This window comes from Crocuta crocuta, unplaced genomic scaffold (genome assembly GCF_008692635.1).
Source record: "Crocuta crocuta isolate KB4526 unplaced genomic scaffold, BGI_CrCroc_1.0 scaffold370, whole genome shotgun sequence".
In the NCBI taxonomy this organism is placed as follows: domain Eukaryota; kingdom Metazoa; phylum Chordata; class Mammalia; order Carnivora; family Hyaenidae; genus Crocuta; species Crocuta crocuta.
In genome coordinates, this window is record NW_027529632.1 from 168,793 (window position 1) to 185,410 (window position 16,618).

General features: G+C 41.4%; 1 protein-coding gene across 1 annotated transcript in view; it reads left to right on the forward strand.

The window, feature by feature from the left end:
• The first annotated feature begins 3,844 nt into the window (after nt 1–3,844).
• The window catches only part of LOC144230074 (zinc finger protein 418-like), a 33,214-nt gene continuing 20,440 nt past the window's right edge, over nt 3,845–16,618 (forward strand). Inside the window, exon 1 of the mRNA XM_077762283.1 lies at nt 3,845–3,965. The gene's annotated coding sequence lies outside the window, so the exon portion shown is untranslated. The remainder of the gene's footprint in view (nt 3,966–16,618) is intronic.

Sequence of the window (16,618 nt, forward strand, 5' to 3'; positions counted from 1 at the left end):
TTGGCCAGCACTTGGAGGACTCTACTCACCTTGGAGGAATTTTCTTTGGCCTTGGAGAAGGGGTCCTGCAGGGACAGAGGTGACACATAGCCACAGGCCCTAGTTCCTCACAGCAGCTGGCTGGGTTTAGTACATGCAGTGCACCAAACACAAAACAGTCTTTAAAAGAAGGCAGCTTTAAGGATGCCCGGGGGACTCAGGCAGTTAGGTATCCAACTTTGGCTGAGGTCATGATCTCACGGTTCGGGAGTGCTGACAGCTCTGTGCTGACAGCTCCGAGCCTGGAGCCTGCTTCAGATTCTGTCTCCCTCTCTCTCTCTCTGCCCTTCCCCCATTCATACTCTGTCTCTCTCTCTCTAAAAATAAATAAACATTTTAAAAATTTTATAAAAAGATTAAAAGAAGGCAACTTTAGGGGCACCTGGATGGCTCAGTCGATTAGGCATCTGAGTCTTGGTTTCTGCTCTGGTCATGATTTCATGGTTTGTGGGTTCGAGCTCCGTGTCAGGCTCTGCATTGACAGCTGCAGAGCCTGCTTGTGATTCTCTGTCCCCCTCTCTCTCTGCCCCTCCTCCCTCCCTCTCTCTCAAAGTAAATAAATAAACATTAAAAAAAAAACACCAACAACCAAAAGGCAGCTTTAGGTCTACAAGGTCTCAAGAGAAGGAAGTAGCAGTAGGTACTGGGTGTAAAATGAGAAAGTAGCTTTAGGTTGTCCAAGAGGTATTACATGAGAAAGTCAAAATATGGACTTAATTTTTACTGAGAAAACCAATTTTTAAAAAAAAATTTTTAAATATTTTTTTATTTCTAGGAGAGAGAGAGACAGCGTGAGCAGGGGAGGGTCAGAGAGAGAGGGAGTCACAGACTGAAACAGGCTCCAGGCTCTGAGCCGGCAGTCAGCACAGAGCCCGACGCGGGGCTCGAACCCACAAACCGCGAGATCACGACCTAAGCGAAAGTCGGACGCTCAACCGACTAAGCCACCCAGGCGCCCCAGAGAAAACCAATTTATAAAAGAATACATTTGAACACTTAGTGATGCACACACGTGCAGATAGAGTTCTGAAAAGATAATGCTCTACTGCAGGTGTTCTTCTCCAGGAGGGAGAACTGTCATGGACTTTTCACATTCTATCTTATAATTGTATGTAATGTTTTGTATTAGGGCAAGTAACTTGTCCTGATATCTTCTTCTCCCTCTTCCTACCTCTCCCTCCTCCTCCTCTTCAAAAATCCTGCACATTTAGAGAGGACCCTCCGATTACTGTCAGAAACACTGTGACCTGGTCCAGAACATTTACAACAGAACCATGGAATGTTATCAAACATGTATCAGAACCACCTAGAAAACTGTTAAAACACAGATTCTAGGTCCTGATTCACAGAATCTCTGGTTAGTTTCTGAAATGAGAATCAGCATTTAAAAAATTGTTTATTTATTTTGGGAGAGAGTGAGCAAGCAGGGGAGGTGAGGAGAGAGGGAGAGAGAGAGAATCCCAAGAAGCCTCTGTGCTGTCAGTGCAGACCCTGATGCAGGGCTCAGACCCATGAACCAGGAGATTATGACCTGAGCCAAAACCAAGAGTCAGACGCTTAACCAACTGAGCCCCCCCTCCCAGGAGACCCGAGAATGAGCATTTCTAACAAGTCACCAGGTGACACTGATGGTGAAGGTCTAGGAGTTGAACTTGAAAACCAGGGTTCTATGAAAAATGAGGCTGCCTAGTTCCAGCCCTTGGAGTCCATCCACACGAAGAACTGCAAGCTCCCAGAGGCAGAGCCAAGGTTTCTCACATACATCCCCCGAGCGTCTCCGCGTGAGCAGCTCAGGCTAATGGCCGACGTGGCAGGCGTCCTCCACCGCCTAGGAGCCCTCTCAGTGCTTTATCCCCCGAAACTATCTACCCACCTACGTATTCTGCCTACAGCTTATTCCAAAAATACTCACATAGTTATCCCTCATATATTATCCTTCAAGTTTTTACTCAGTGACCCTCTTATCAGAGAGGCCCCCCTTACTGCGCTATGTAGTATGCACACCATACTGCCAAGCACATTCACTTTATTTCTTCCACTGTGCCTACTACATTCTAACATGCCACATGATTTAGTATTTCTTCTTTCACGATTTCTGTGACCTCCTTGTATATAATGTTACCCCCAGGAGAGCAGGAATCTTTTGTCCCTTTTGTGTCCTAAAGTCTCTTATGCATCTACAATAAGTTCTTAAAGCCAAATACTCAATTGACTGTTTATTAGAACAGTGAATAAACAAGAAACTTTAGCTTCCCTTTATATTTTTACAATTCTGCCTGTTCCTCGTGTCCCTGTTAGCTTTCCCTGAATGCTAGTATAGCTTCGTTTCAAGAATAAGAATCAAATTTTGGAGACAAAGTCTTCACAGTGATTGTTATAGTCACATGTTCAGCTTAACTGTAACTCTTCTCAGACATCACTGATATAATTTCTCTAAGAACTTTTTACCATCCAGTTACATTTCCATTAAGACATTTTTTTAAATTCTTTTTTCTTTTTTATTTATTTCTGAGAGAGAGACAGTGTGAGCAGGGGAGGGTCAGAGAGAGAGGGAGATACAGACTCTGAAATAGGCTCCAGGCTCTGAGCTGGCAGTCAGCACAGAGCCCGACGCGGGGCTCGAACCCACGAACCGCGAGATCATGACCTAAGCGAAAGTCGGACGCTCAACCGACTAAGCCACCCAGGCGCCCCCCATTAAGACATTTCTGACACAAATTCTGAATCATTACATAGCCACTATTAATAGCTTTCTGTAATTTGCATTTTGCAACAGTTTTTCTCAGATAATATCAATTCCTCATGCAAAATATTTATTTACTGTAATCATAGGGGAAATGATAACTACTTTCCAGTAATGAGATGAAATCATGGATTTAAGTTGCTCCCTGCATTTTGGTGTTCAGAGAATCCTTTTCATACATGCTACACCTAAGAACATGGAAGCCACTGAAGCTATCAAAATAGGTTCGTAAGGGTTCTATTTTTGAGATTGATGTCAGATTTCCATAAGAAAATGACTATTAGGCTATCCAAAAAGACATATTAAATAGATAAAAACAGGTAAACACGTCGCTCACTAAATTGTACACAATAATTTTCAGTTACGGGAGATATTTTCTGTAGTAATTACAGAGATCACGATTTCCTGCTTCAGGGTAGCCTAGAATCCCTAATATTTCCTGTAACGACGCAACTTGTTTTTTTCTCTTGTCCCTGATCAAACAAAAGACCGACAAAACGACCCTTCATACACTTCATAGTGTATGGATCTGGACTGCAACGTGACATGTTAGCTTCTGCTACCAGTGTACACACTGGTTTTGTCTGAAAGACTACGTACGGATAAGGGCATTTGGATCTGTAGCCTCTGGGAGCAAACTGAACTTCACGAAGTCCGAAGTTAACACTTCTTGAAATGCTTGGGTGAACAGCTGCAGGCAACACCCAACACGCCCCAGAAACTTGAGTCCTGCTCCTTGAGGAGAGGACAAAGACCCTCCTACTCCCTTGGACTCGCAGACGCCATTCCCCGGGGGAGTTCGCGGCTCTGAACTCTGCGGGTTGTCTGGGGCGCGCCCTGGCCCGAGGCACCTGAGTCCGTGGGAACTACATTACCCGGCAGGCTTCGCGTCTAACGGCCGCCTCGCCGAGCCAATGAAGGCTTAGCACAGAGGCCTTCCGTGTATGACGCCTAGCGCGGGCCGGGACTTCCGGCGTCCTCCTCCCGGCGGTCATTTTGGCTTCTCCCCTGTATTCATCCGGGCAGAAGTTCCGGAGCGGCGGGNNGGCTCCCCGCCACAGAGGCGGGTCTGAGGCTCGGCGACGCCGCCCAGGGCGCCCCGCACCACGGCCTGCCCGGCCCCGGCCCCGCGCTCCGCCCACAGGCCCGGATGGCGGCAGCCACGCTGAGGGACCTGGCTCAGGTAAGCGCTGCGTTCTCGGCCCCTCACCGCCTCCCAGGTCCTACAGCGCCGGCGGAGGGGCGCCTGCTCACCTCCTCACGTCGCAGGTCTACTGCCTGGGACAATGAGGCACTGGTAGGTGGGGCCCCGTTTCTGACCGTGGCCCTGAGCGAACATGACATCTCCGCTTCCCTGTTCAATTTTACTGTTGTGGTTGCGATGAGGAGCAGACCCGTGCAGAGGCTGGGAGTGCGACTCAGCTGGGAGCGTTCGGGAACGCTGGGATCCGGTGTGCCTGCGAGGAACAGTGTTTGAGGCGTAGTCGCACCTGGAATTGCAGGCCGAGGGTTCTACCTGCATTCTCGGGATTCTGGAAGCTGTGGGGAATTTTAAAGAAAGGAGCGACATGAATTACATCAGGGCTTTCAGAGCTTCCCAAAGGTTGTTGATTGGAGAAGCAGACCGAAGGAGGGTGATGGAGACATTGAGGCACTAGAAGGTTGGCTTCAAGGACACAGAGCTAGTAAGATCGAACACTGAGGCACAAAGGTTAGGCACCCAGTCATAGATTCACCTGGGTCACGGGCCAGCCTGAGGCCGTTGAAATCTGACGTGATTATATTCATCTGTAACCTACCTGTTAAAACATGGCTACAGACGCACTCATGGCACCCGTACCGGTACGTGTAGGGTGTCCCAGTCCCACGTTGCCTCCTCCCACTCCTGTGTTCTTTGCACTGTAGTATCTGGGGGCTCTAAGAGAAACCCCAAGCCCCCCGCCCTGGGTCCATACCAGGGATTACATAGAGGTATTTCCGTTTTGTGTGCTTGATGGAAACAGCTGAGGAAAGGTTATTTCCGTACTGGCATGTAAAAATACTTAGAGGTATAGGTAAATTGGGAGCATTATGGAAACCATAGATTCCTTTTCCTTCAGGTGGGAACAGACAATAAGACAGGATTCAGGACTGAAATGGCTGCCTGAGAAGTTGCTTATCTGTTTTGGAGGTGACAGGAGCTTTGGGATTAGAGGAAGGAGATGATCTTTCCAGGCTTTAACAGGCTTCATCTGGCTTCACTGTGGAGAAGAGATTGTGAGAAGGAGGAGAGAGGAAGGAAAACTAAGGTGGAGCCCAGTGTAATATTCCAGTTCAGGGCTTAGGAGAGGTAGCTGGATTCTGGATCTATTTTTATTAAGGGCCAACTAGATTTCCTAATGTGGAAGGGAAGTTGCATGCTTGGTCTGCTTCTACTGCTGTAATAAAATACCATAAACCGGGTGATTTATAAACAGCAGGAATTTAATTCTCATAGTTCTGGAGACTAGAAGTCCAAGATCAGGTTGGTCAGTTTCTGTGTCTGGTGAGGGCCTGCTTCCTAATTTTGGCCCAAAGGCTTCAGTGCCTAATACCATCAGGTTGTGGAAGGTACAGTGTCAAAATATGAATGGGGGGTGCGGGTGGGACATAAACATTCTATAATAGTGAGAAAGTGAAGCGCTTTCAGAGATGACCCTAGGGTTTTGATCTAAGCAATGGGAAGGATGAAAATTCCATCAATTGATATGGGAAAATTGGTCACAGAGTAATTTTCACCGGGGATATTGGGAACTTTGTTTTGTCTATTTTAAGATCTGAGGTGTCAGAGACTACTGAGTAAAAGCTGCCAGTAGGCAGCTGGACACCTATGTTTGGAGATGTAGGGAGAGCTTCAGGATGGAGACATCCATAATGTTTGTGGGTACTGTATATGTCCAGGTAAGTGAGCTGTGATTGCAAAAAGCAATCTCTAGGTTGTGATGGTAAAACCATTTTCAGACTAGGAAAGGGAAGTAGCTGAGGACTGGGCCTCTTGCTTGGGTATCTAGTTGATGGCATTGAGTTTCACATACTCAAGTTAGGAGAAATACGGGAGATGAAAGGAGAATGTTGAGGACAGCGTAGACTCATAGCTGATGAAGGGTACCAGGAGAAGGGTGGACATGAGATGGACACAGAAGCATAGGAGTCGGCACATTAATACTGTCCTTGGAGCTAGTGTTTATTCCACTTCAGGGGACTTCATAGATACTGTGTCAACTTTGGTGGGGTCTGGGATATTTCATTCAGTCTGGAGGAGAACGTTAGGGGCAAATCTTGAAGAAACACTGAGACTCAGGTAGGTGACCAGTGGGGCTGGGCTTTGAATGAGGGGTTAAGTCAAAATCGGAAAGTTCTGACTGTAGAAGGCACAGCAAGTGCAGCACAGAAATGGATTAAGGCCATGGTTATCTGTAATCTGCAGGTCAGTCTGGGTTATGGAGGTTGTAGCAAGAAATCAAGTTAAGCGGGAAGGACTACATACCAGGCTTCAGAGCTGCTTCTGGCAGTTAGGATCATCAGAGGATCAATTGAGTTTTGATTACATTTACAAAAAAACTCTCTGCATACCATGCAGCAAATAATATGCAGAGGCCAGGGAGATGCCTATGCCTTCCTGTGGTGCAGGAAGTGGCTGACTTCTAAGCAGCAATAAGGGAGAGCCTCTCTAGGAAATTTAAGGTATTTAAAGGCAATCACATATGCTGTAATTAATACACACACATGTGCAAACACAGGGAATATGCATTCCCAGAAAAGATTTGAGTGATCCCAGAACCTCTAAGCTGAGGAGATTAGTAAAGGTCTTCCTCTGCACAGGACCAGGTCTGGAAAAGTTGGGGTTGTTTTTTTCAAGTGCCAAAATCTCAACAGAAGATCACAGAACATACTAAGAAATAAGGAAATATGGTCCAACCAAAGGAAGAAAATAAATGTCTGGAAATTTGCCATATAGAAATGTAGGCCTCTGAATTACTTGACAAAAATATAAAACACCTATGCTAAAGATGCTCAATGTGTTAAGAGAACACAGACAACAATATCAGAAAACAATTCACGGACAGTGTGAGAATATCAATAAAGAGATAGGAACTGTAAAATAAAACCAACCAGAAATTTTAAAGCTAAACAACAATTAAGCTGAAAAATTTACTAGAGAGGTTCAGTAGCAGACTTGATCAGGTAAAGAATCTAAAAACTTGAAGACAGGTCATTTGAAATTGTCAAGTCAGAGGAGCAAAAAAAAAAAAAGAAGAAGAGGAAAAGTAAAGAGAGCTTAAGGGGCTTGTAGGATACCAACAGGCTGACCCAAATATGCATTATGGCAGGCCCAGAAGAAGAAGAGAGGGACTTTATTTGCAAAACATATTTAAGAAAAGACAAGTATCTAAAATATGTAAAGAACATTTATAACTAAATAGAAACAGTTTTTAAAAATAAGCAATAGATTTGAACAGGTATTTCAAAAAAAAGTTTGGCCAAAATTACATAAAAAGATGCTAGGAAGAGTCATTAGGAAAATGAAAAATTAAACCCATAATGGCTTAGCCACTGTACACTTTTAGAATTGATAACATTAAAAACTCTGGCCACACCAACTTTTGTCAAGTATGTGGACCAAATGGAACTCTGATCTACTGATGGTAGGAATGGAAATTATATAAGCACTTTGGAAAGCAATTTGGTAGTGTCTTTAAAATTAAACATACAGAGGTGCCTGGGGTGGCTCAGCCAATTAAGTGTCTGACTCTTAATCTTGGGTTGTGAGATGGATTGAGCTCTGTGCTGAACATGGAGGCTGCTTAGGATTCTCTCTATCTCTGTCTCTCTCTCTCTCTCTCCTCCCTGTCTTTCTCTCCCCCCAGTCCCTCCTCCACTGGTGCACTTTCAAAATAAATATTTATTAATAAGTTTATTTATTTATTTTTGAGAGAGTGCATGCATGAGCAAGCAGGGGAGGGGCAGAGGGAAAGAATCCCAAGCAGGCTTCACACCATTAGTGCAGAACCTGATGTGGAGCTTGATCTCATGAACTGTGAGATCATGACCTGAGCCGAAATCAGATTGGATGCTTAACCAACTGAGCCACTCAGGTTTCCCAATAAATAAATATTTTTAAAAAGTTTATGTATTTTGAGATAGAGAACATGAGTGGGGTGTGGACAGAGGGAGGGAGGGAGAGAAAGAATGCCAAGCAGGCTCTTTGTAGTCAGTGCAGAGCCCGAAGTGGGGCTTGAACTCATGAACCATGAGATCATGACCTGAGCCAAAATCAAGAATTGGACACTTAACCAACTGAGCCACCCCTAAATAAACATTAAAAAAAATATATATATATAAGATTAAATATACAGCTTTCAGACAACCCAGTCATCCCATCCCTAGGTATTTATCCAAAGGAAATAAAAGCATATGTTTATGCAAAGACCTGTGGAGAAATATTTAAAGCAACTTTACTTTTAATGGTAAAAGGGGAAAAAACCCAAAGTCCATCAAAAACAGTTGAATGAATAAACAAATCTCTATATAATGGAATACCACTCATGATAAGCAGGAATTTTCTTGGTCAGCTGTAACAAAATACCATAGACTAGGTGGTTTAAAGAACAAATTCATTGTTCACAGTTCTGGAAGCTGGGAGGGAAGTTCAGATTAAGGTGCTTGCTGCTTTGGTTCCTGATAGGATTGTTCTGGGTTTGCAGATGGCTTTCTTGTGTCCTCACATGATGGAAAGACAGGGAGTGCAAGTTCTCTGGTGTTCCCATCTCCCTCTTTTTTTAACTGAAGTATAATTGACATTAATTTTAGTTTCAGGTGTACAACATAATGATTTGACTATTACATACATTACAAAGTGCTCATCATAAGTGTACTGTCTGCCACCAAAGTTATTACAATATTATTGACTATTCTTTATAATGTACTTTTCATCTTTATAACTTGTTTTAGAGCTGGAAGTTTGTGCCTCTTGATCTCTCTCACCTATTTTGTCCGTCACCCCACACTCTTTCCTTTTGGCAAGCACTAGTTCTCTGTATTTATAAGTCTGCCTCCTTTGTTAATGCTGTTGATTGTTTTGTTTTTTACATTCCATACATAACTGAAATCATATATTATTTGTCTTTTTCTGACTTATTTCACTTAGCATAATACCCACTAGGTCCTTCCTTGTTGTAAATGTCCAGATTCCTTTTTTTTTTTTTTTAAGGTACTATCCATGCCCGACATAGATCTTGAACTCATGACCTGGAGATGAAGAGTTGCGCTTTGAACCAGCGATGCTAGCCAGATGCCCTATGATTTCATTTTTTTTAATGGCCTTAATATTCCCGTGTGTGTGTGTGTGTGTGTGTGTGTGTGTGTGTGTGTATCATGTCTATTCATTTATCTACCAGTGGACACTTAGATTGTGAAACCTTAAATTTATTGTAAATAATGCTGCAGCAAACAGGGATGTGTATATCTTTTTGAATTAGTGTTTTCATTTTCTTTAGGTAAATACTCAGAAGTGGATTTACTAGATCATACGATATTTCTATTTTTTAGTTTTCTAAGGACCCTCCATACTGTTTTCCACAGTGGCTGTGCCACTTTACAGTCCACCCAGGAATGCACAAAAGTTCTTTTTCCTCTATTTTATTATGAACACTTGTTATTTCTTGTCTTTTTAATACTACCCATTTTGACTGGTGTGAGGTGATGTCTCATTGTGGATTTGATTTGCATTTCCCTGATGATTAGTTACACTGAGCATCTTTTCATGTCTGTTGACTATCTTTGTGTCTTTGGAAAAATGCCCATTTGGGTCCTCTGCTACTTTAAAAAAAAAAAATTAATTAAATAGTTTATTGACAAGTTAGTTTCCATGTAACACCCAATGCTGATCCCCACAAGTGCCCTCCTCCATGCCCATCACCCCTGCCCCTCCCCCCACCCCCATCAGTCCTCAGTTTGTTCTCAGCATTCAAGAGCCTCTCATAGATTGCCTCCCTCCCTCTCCCCCACCATTTCCCTTCTTCTCCCCCATGGTCCTCCGTTAAGTTCCTCCTAATCCTCCTATATGTCCAAACATATGGTATCTGTCCTTCTCTGCCTGACTTATTTTGCTCAGCATAACACCCTCAAGTTCCATCCATGTTGCTACACATGGCCAGATTTCATTGTTTCTCATTGCCATGTAGTATTCCATGGTATAGATAAACCACATCTTCTTGATCCATTCATCTGTTGATGGACACTTAGGCTCTTTCCATGTTTTAGCTATTGTGGAGAGTGCTGCTATGAACATTGGGGTACATGTGCTCCTATGCATCAGCATTTCTGTATCCCTTGGGTAAATTCCTAGCAGTGCTATTGCTGGGTCATAGGGGAGTTCTATTGTTAGTTTCCTGAGGAACCTCCACACTGTTTTCCAGAGGGGCTGCACCAGTTTACATTCCCACCAACAGTGTAGGAGGGTGCCCGTTTCTCCACATCCTCGCCAGCATCTAGAGTTCTCTGATTTGCTCATTTTAGCCACTCTGACTGGCGTGAGGTGGTATCTCAGTGTGGTTTTGATTTGTATTTCCCTGATGAGGGATGCTGAGCATCGTTTCATGTGTCTGTTGGCCATCTGGATGTCCTCTTTGGAGAAGTGTCTGTTCATATCTTCTGCCCATTTCTTCACTGGGTTGTTTGTTTTTCGGGTGTGGAGTTTGATGAGTTCCTTATAGATTTTGGATATTAACCCTTTATCTGATAAGCCATTTGCAACTATCTTTTCCCTTTCCGTCTGTTGCCTATTAGTTTTATGGATTGTTTCCTTTGCTCTGCAGAAGGTTTTAATCTTGATGAGGTCCCAATAGTTCATTTTTGCTCTTGATTCCCTTGCCTTTGGGGATGTGTCAAGTAAGAAATTACTGCGGTGGAGGTCAAGGAGGTTGTTTCCTGCTTTCTCTTCTAGGGTTTTGATGGTTTCCTGTCTCACGTTTAGGTCCTTTATCCATTTTGAGTATATTTTTGTGTATCGTGTGAGGAAATGATCTAGTTTCATTCTTCTGCATGTTGCTGTCCAGTTCTCCCAGCACCATCTGTTAAAGAGGCTGTCTTTTTTCCATTGGATACTCTTTCCTGCTTTGTCAAAGATTAGTTGGCTGTACACTTTTGGGTCCACTTCTTGAGTTCTCAATTCTGTTCCATTGGTCTACATGTCTGTTTTTGTGCCAATACCATACTGTCTTGATGATGACAGCTTTGTAGTAGAGGCCAAAGTCTGGGATGGTGATATCTCCCGTTTTGGTTTTCTACTTCAATATTACTTTGGCTCTTCGGGGTCTTTTGTGGTTCCATACAAATTTGAGGATAGTTCTAGTTTTGAGAAGAAAGCTGGTGCAAATTTGATTGGGATTGCATTGAATGTGTAGATTGCTTTGGGTAGTAATGACATTTTAACTATATTCTTTCAATCCATGAGCATGGAATGTTTCCCATTTCTTTGTGTCTTCTTCAGTTTCCTTCCTAAGTTTCTATAGTTTTCTATAGTTTTCATCATACACATCTCATATCTTTGGTTAGGTTTCTTCCTAGGTATTTTATGTTTTTTTGTGCAGTTGTGAATGGGATCAGTTTCTTGATTTCTCTTTCCGTTGCTTCATTGTTGGTGTATAAAAATGCAACCCATTTCTGTACGTTGATTTTTGTACCCCGTAACTTTGCTGAATTCATGGATCAGTTNACTGAAAAAAAAAAAAAAAAAAAAAAAAAACCTTAAAAAAAAATTAAAAAAAAAAAACTAATTCTTCCATTCCATGAACATGATATATGGTATATCTTTTTATTTGTGCTGTCCTCAGATTCTTTCATCAGTGTCTTGTAGTTTTCAGAATACAAGTCTTTAACCTCCTTGTTTTGATACAATCATAAATAAAACTGTTTTCCTAATTTCTCTTTTTTATTAATATATAGAAACATAACAGATTTCTACATATTAATTTTGCATCTTGCCATTTTATTGAATTCATTTATTGGAGTCTTAAGGTTTCCTACATATAGTATCCTGTCACCTGCTGATGGTGACAGTTTTACTATTTTCTTCCAACTTGGATGCTGTTTAGTTCTTTTTCTTGTCTGAACTGAATGAAGGTGGTGAGAGTAGGCGGTGAGGAAAAGCTTTCAGCTCTTCACTATTGGGTATGATGTTAGCTGTGAGTTTTTTCATATGGCCTTTATTGTGTTGAGGTATTTCCCCTCTAAACCCACTTTGTTGAGAGTATTATGAACGGATGTTAAATTTTGTCAAATGCTGTTTCTGAATATATGTAGAGATGATTGTTTGACTTTTATTTTCCATTTTATTAATATGTTGTATCAGTTGATTTGCAGATATTGAACCATCCTTACATCCCTGAAATAAATCCCACTTGTTGTGGTGAGTGATCTTTTTAATGTATATTGAATTCAGTTTCCTAATTTGTTGAGGATTTTTGTATCTGTTCATCAGGGATACTGGTCTGTTGTTTTTTTTGTTTGTTTGTAAGTGTTTTTGTTTGGTTTTGGTATCAAGGTATATGGTAGCTTAGAGGATGAATTTGGAAGCATTCCTTTTCTATATTTTGGAGTAGTTTTTTTTTTTTTAATGTTTTATTTATTTCTAGGAGAGAGAGAGAGAGACAGCGTGAGCAGGGGAGGGTCAGAGAGAGAGGGAGTCACAGACTGAAACAGGCTCCAGGCTCTGAGACGGCAGTCAGCACAGAGCCCGACGCGGGGCTCGAACCCATGAACCGCGAGATCATGACCTAAGCGAAAGTCGGACGCTTAACCGACTAAGCCACCCAGGCGCCCCTATATTTTGGAGTAGTTTGAGAAGGATAGGGACTAACTCTAAATGAAATGTTTGGTAGAATTCACCTATGAAGCCATCTGGTCCTAAACTTTTGTTTGTGGGGAAGTTTTGGATTACTGATTTAGTTTTGTTACTAATAAACAGTCTGTTCAAATTTTTTATTTCTTTGTGATCTAGTCTTAGAAGGAGAAATAAATATATTTTTATTTTTTATTTTATTTTATTTTATTTTTTAATATTTTTNATTTTTAAAGGAATTTATCCATTTCTTCTTTATTGTCCAATTTTCTGGCTTATAATTAATCCTTTATAGTTCTCTGATGTCAGTTATAACTCCTCTTTCATTTTTGATTTTGAGTCCTCTCTCTTTTCTTTGATGAGTTGTCTAAAAGTTTATCTCTTTTTAGCTTTTCAAAGAACTCTTAGTGTCCTTGATCTTTTCTATTGTTTTTTAGTCTCTATTTCATTTCGTTCCACACTGATATTCATTATTGTTTTCACACTACTAACTTTGGACCTTGTTTGTTCTTTTTCTAGTTATGTTATTTTAAAAAATTTTTTAAATCCTTTTTTTTTTTAATTTTTATACATTTATTTATTTTTTGAGAGATAGAGTGAGACAGAGCATGAGCGGGGAGGGTCAGAGAAAGAGGAAGACACAGAATCCGAAGCAGGCTCCAGGCTCCAAGCAAGCATTCAGCACAGAGCCTGACATGGGGCCCGAACCCACCAACCACGAGATCATGACCATAGCCAAAGTCCGACGCCCAACCGACTGAGCCACTCAGGTGCCCCTCTAGTTACTTTAAATATAAGGTTAGATTGTTTGAGATTTTTCTTGTTTCTTGAGGTAGGTCTCTATTGCTATAAACTTTGCTCTTACAACAGCTTTTGCTTCATCTCAAAGATTTTGAACTGTGGCATTTCCATTTTCATATGTCTCCAGCCGGTTTTTAATTGCTTTTTTTAGTAGCATGTTGTTTACCTTCCACATGTTTGTGTTTTTTTCCATTTTCTTTTCTTGTAATTGCTTTTTAGTTTCATACTGTTGTGGTTGGAAAAGACACTTGATATGATTTCAATCTTAAATTTATTGAGACTTGTTCTGTGGCCTGACGTGGGAGAATGTTCCAAATGCCTGTGAAAAGAATGTATTGTTTGGAAATGTATGTTCTGTATATATCTGTTAAGTCTATGTGTTTAATGTGTCTTACTGATCTTCTGCCTGGATGATCTGTCCATTAATGTAAGTGGAGTGTTGAAGTACCCTTCTTTAAAAAAATTTTTTTTTAAACATTTATTTATTTTTGAGAGAGAGAAACAGAACACAAGCCAGAGAGAGAGGGAGAAACAGATTCCAAAGTAGGCTCCAGGCTCTGGGCTGTCAGCGCAGAGCCTGAAGTGAGGTTTGAACCCCCAGACCATGAGAGCATGACCTGAGCCAAAGTCAGACACTCAACTAACTGAGCCACACAGGTGCCCTGAAGTCCCCTTCTATTATTTTATTGTTAGTTTTTCCCTTTATGGCTGCCAGTATTTGCTTTATATTTGTAGATGCTCCTGTGTTGGTTTTATAGATATTTAGTTGTATTCTCTTGTTGGATTAACACCTTTATAGTTATGCAGTGACTTTGTCTTTCTTTCTTACTTATTTGTTTATTTATTTATTTATTTATTTTGAGTGTTCTTTCTTTGGTCTTTTTTTTTTTTTTTTAATGTTTTGTTTATTTCTGAGAGAGAGAGAGAGAGAGAGCACAAGCAGGGGAAGGTCAGAGCGAGAGGGAGACACAGAATCTAAAACAGGTTCCAGACTCCGAGCTAGCTGTCAGCACAGAGCCCGATGTGGGGCTCGAACCCATGAGCCGTGAGATCATGACCTGAGCCGGAGTTGGATGCTTAACCGACTGAGCCACCCAGGGGCCCCTGGTCTTTTTTTTTTTTTTTTTTAAGTTTTTTCTTTTTAAATATAATTTACTGTAAAATTAGCTAACAAATAGTGTATACAGGACACTCTTGGCTTCGGGAGTAGATTCCCACGATTCATCACTTAAATACAACACCCAGTATTCATCCCAACAGGTGCATTCCTCAATGCCCATCACCCATTTTCCTCTCCCCTCATTAACTCTCAATTTGTTCTCTGTATTCAAGAGTCTCTTATGGTCTGCCTCCCTCTCTGTTTGAAACTGTTTTTTTCCTCTTCTCTTCCCCCATGGTCTTCTGTTAAGTTTCCCAAATTCCACATATAAGTGAAAATATATCTGTCTTTCTCTGACTGACCTGTTTCATTTAGCATAATACCCTCAGTTCCATCCACATTGTTGCAAATGGAAAGATTTAATTCTTTCTCATTGTCAAATAGTATTCCATTGTATATATATGCTGCATCTATTGTCAAGTTGGTTTCCATATAACACCCAGTGCTCATCCCCACTATAAAACAGTTTTTAAATGTTTATTTTTGAGAGAGCACGTGAGCAGGGGAGGGATAGAGAGAGAGGGAGTCACAGAATTCAAAACAGGCTTCAGGCTCGGAGCTGTCAGCACAGAGCCTGACGTGACGCGGGGCTCGACCCCAGGAACCATGAGATCATGACCTGAGCTGAAGTCGGAAGCTTAACTGACTGAGCCACCTAGGCGCCCCTATAATTTACTTGTTTTTTAATTTACACCCAAGTTAGTTAGCATATAGTGCAACAATGATTTCAGGAGTAGATTCCTTAATGCCCCTTACCCATCTAGCCCATCCCCCCTCCCACAACTCCTCCAGCAACCCTCTGTTTCTTCTCTATATTTAAGAGTCTCTTATATTTTGTCCCCCTCCCTATTTTTATATTATTTTTGCTTCCCTTCCCTTATGCTCATCTGTTTTGTATCTTAAAGTCTTCATATGAGTGAAGTCCTATGATGTTTGTCTTTCTCTGACTGGTTGATTTTGCTGAGCACTATACCCTCCACTTCCATTCACGTAGTTGCAAATGGCAAGATTTCATTCTTTTTGATTGCCAAGTAATACTCCATCATATATACATGCCATATCTTCTTTATCCATTCATCCATTGATGGACATTTGGGCTCTTTCCATACTTTGGCTATTGTTGATAGTGCTGCTATAAACATTGGGGTGCATGTGTCCCTTTGAAACAGCGTACCTGTGTCCCTTGGAAAAATACCCGGTAGTGCAGTTGTTGGGTCACAGGGTAGTTCTATTTTTAATTTTTTGAGGAAACTCCATACTGTTTTCCGGAGTGGCTGCAGCAGTTTCCATTCCCACCACCAGCAGTGCAAAAGAGATCATCTTTTTCCGCATCCTCACCAACGTCTGTTGTTGCCTGAGTTAATGTTAGCCATTCTGACAGGTGTGAGGTGGTATCTCATTGTGGTTTTGATTTGTATTTCCCTGATGATGAGTGATGTTGGGCATTTTTTTCATGTGTCGGTTGGCCATCTGAATGTCTTCTTTGGAAAAGTGTCTATTCATGTCTTTTGCCTATTTCTTCACTAGGTGACTTGTTTTTTGAGTGTTGAGTTTGATAAGTTCTTTATGGATTTTGGATACTAACCCTTTATCTGATATGTTGTTTGCAAATATCTTTTCCCATTCTATCGGTTGCCTTTTAGTTATGCTGATTGTTTCTTTCGCTGTGCAGAAGCTTTTTATTTTGATAAATAAATAAACAGTTCACAATAATTCATTTTTGCTTCTGTGTCCCATGTCTCTGGAGACCTGTTGAGTAAGAAGTTGCTGCAGCCTAGATCGAAGAGGTTTTTGCCTGCTTTCCCTCCTCTAGGATTTTGATGGCTTCCTGTCTTATGTTTAGGTCTTTCATCCATTGTGAATTTATTTTTGTGTATGGTGTTATAAAGTGGTCCAGGATCATTTTTCTTTCTTTTTGTAATTTTTAAAATGTTTATTCATTTTTTTGAGAGAGAGAGACAGACATGAGTTGGGGAGGGGCAGAGAGAGAGGGAGACACAGAATCTGAAGCAGGCAC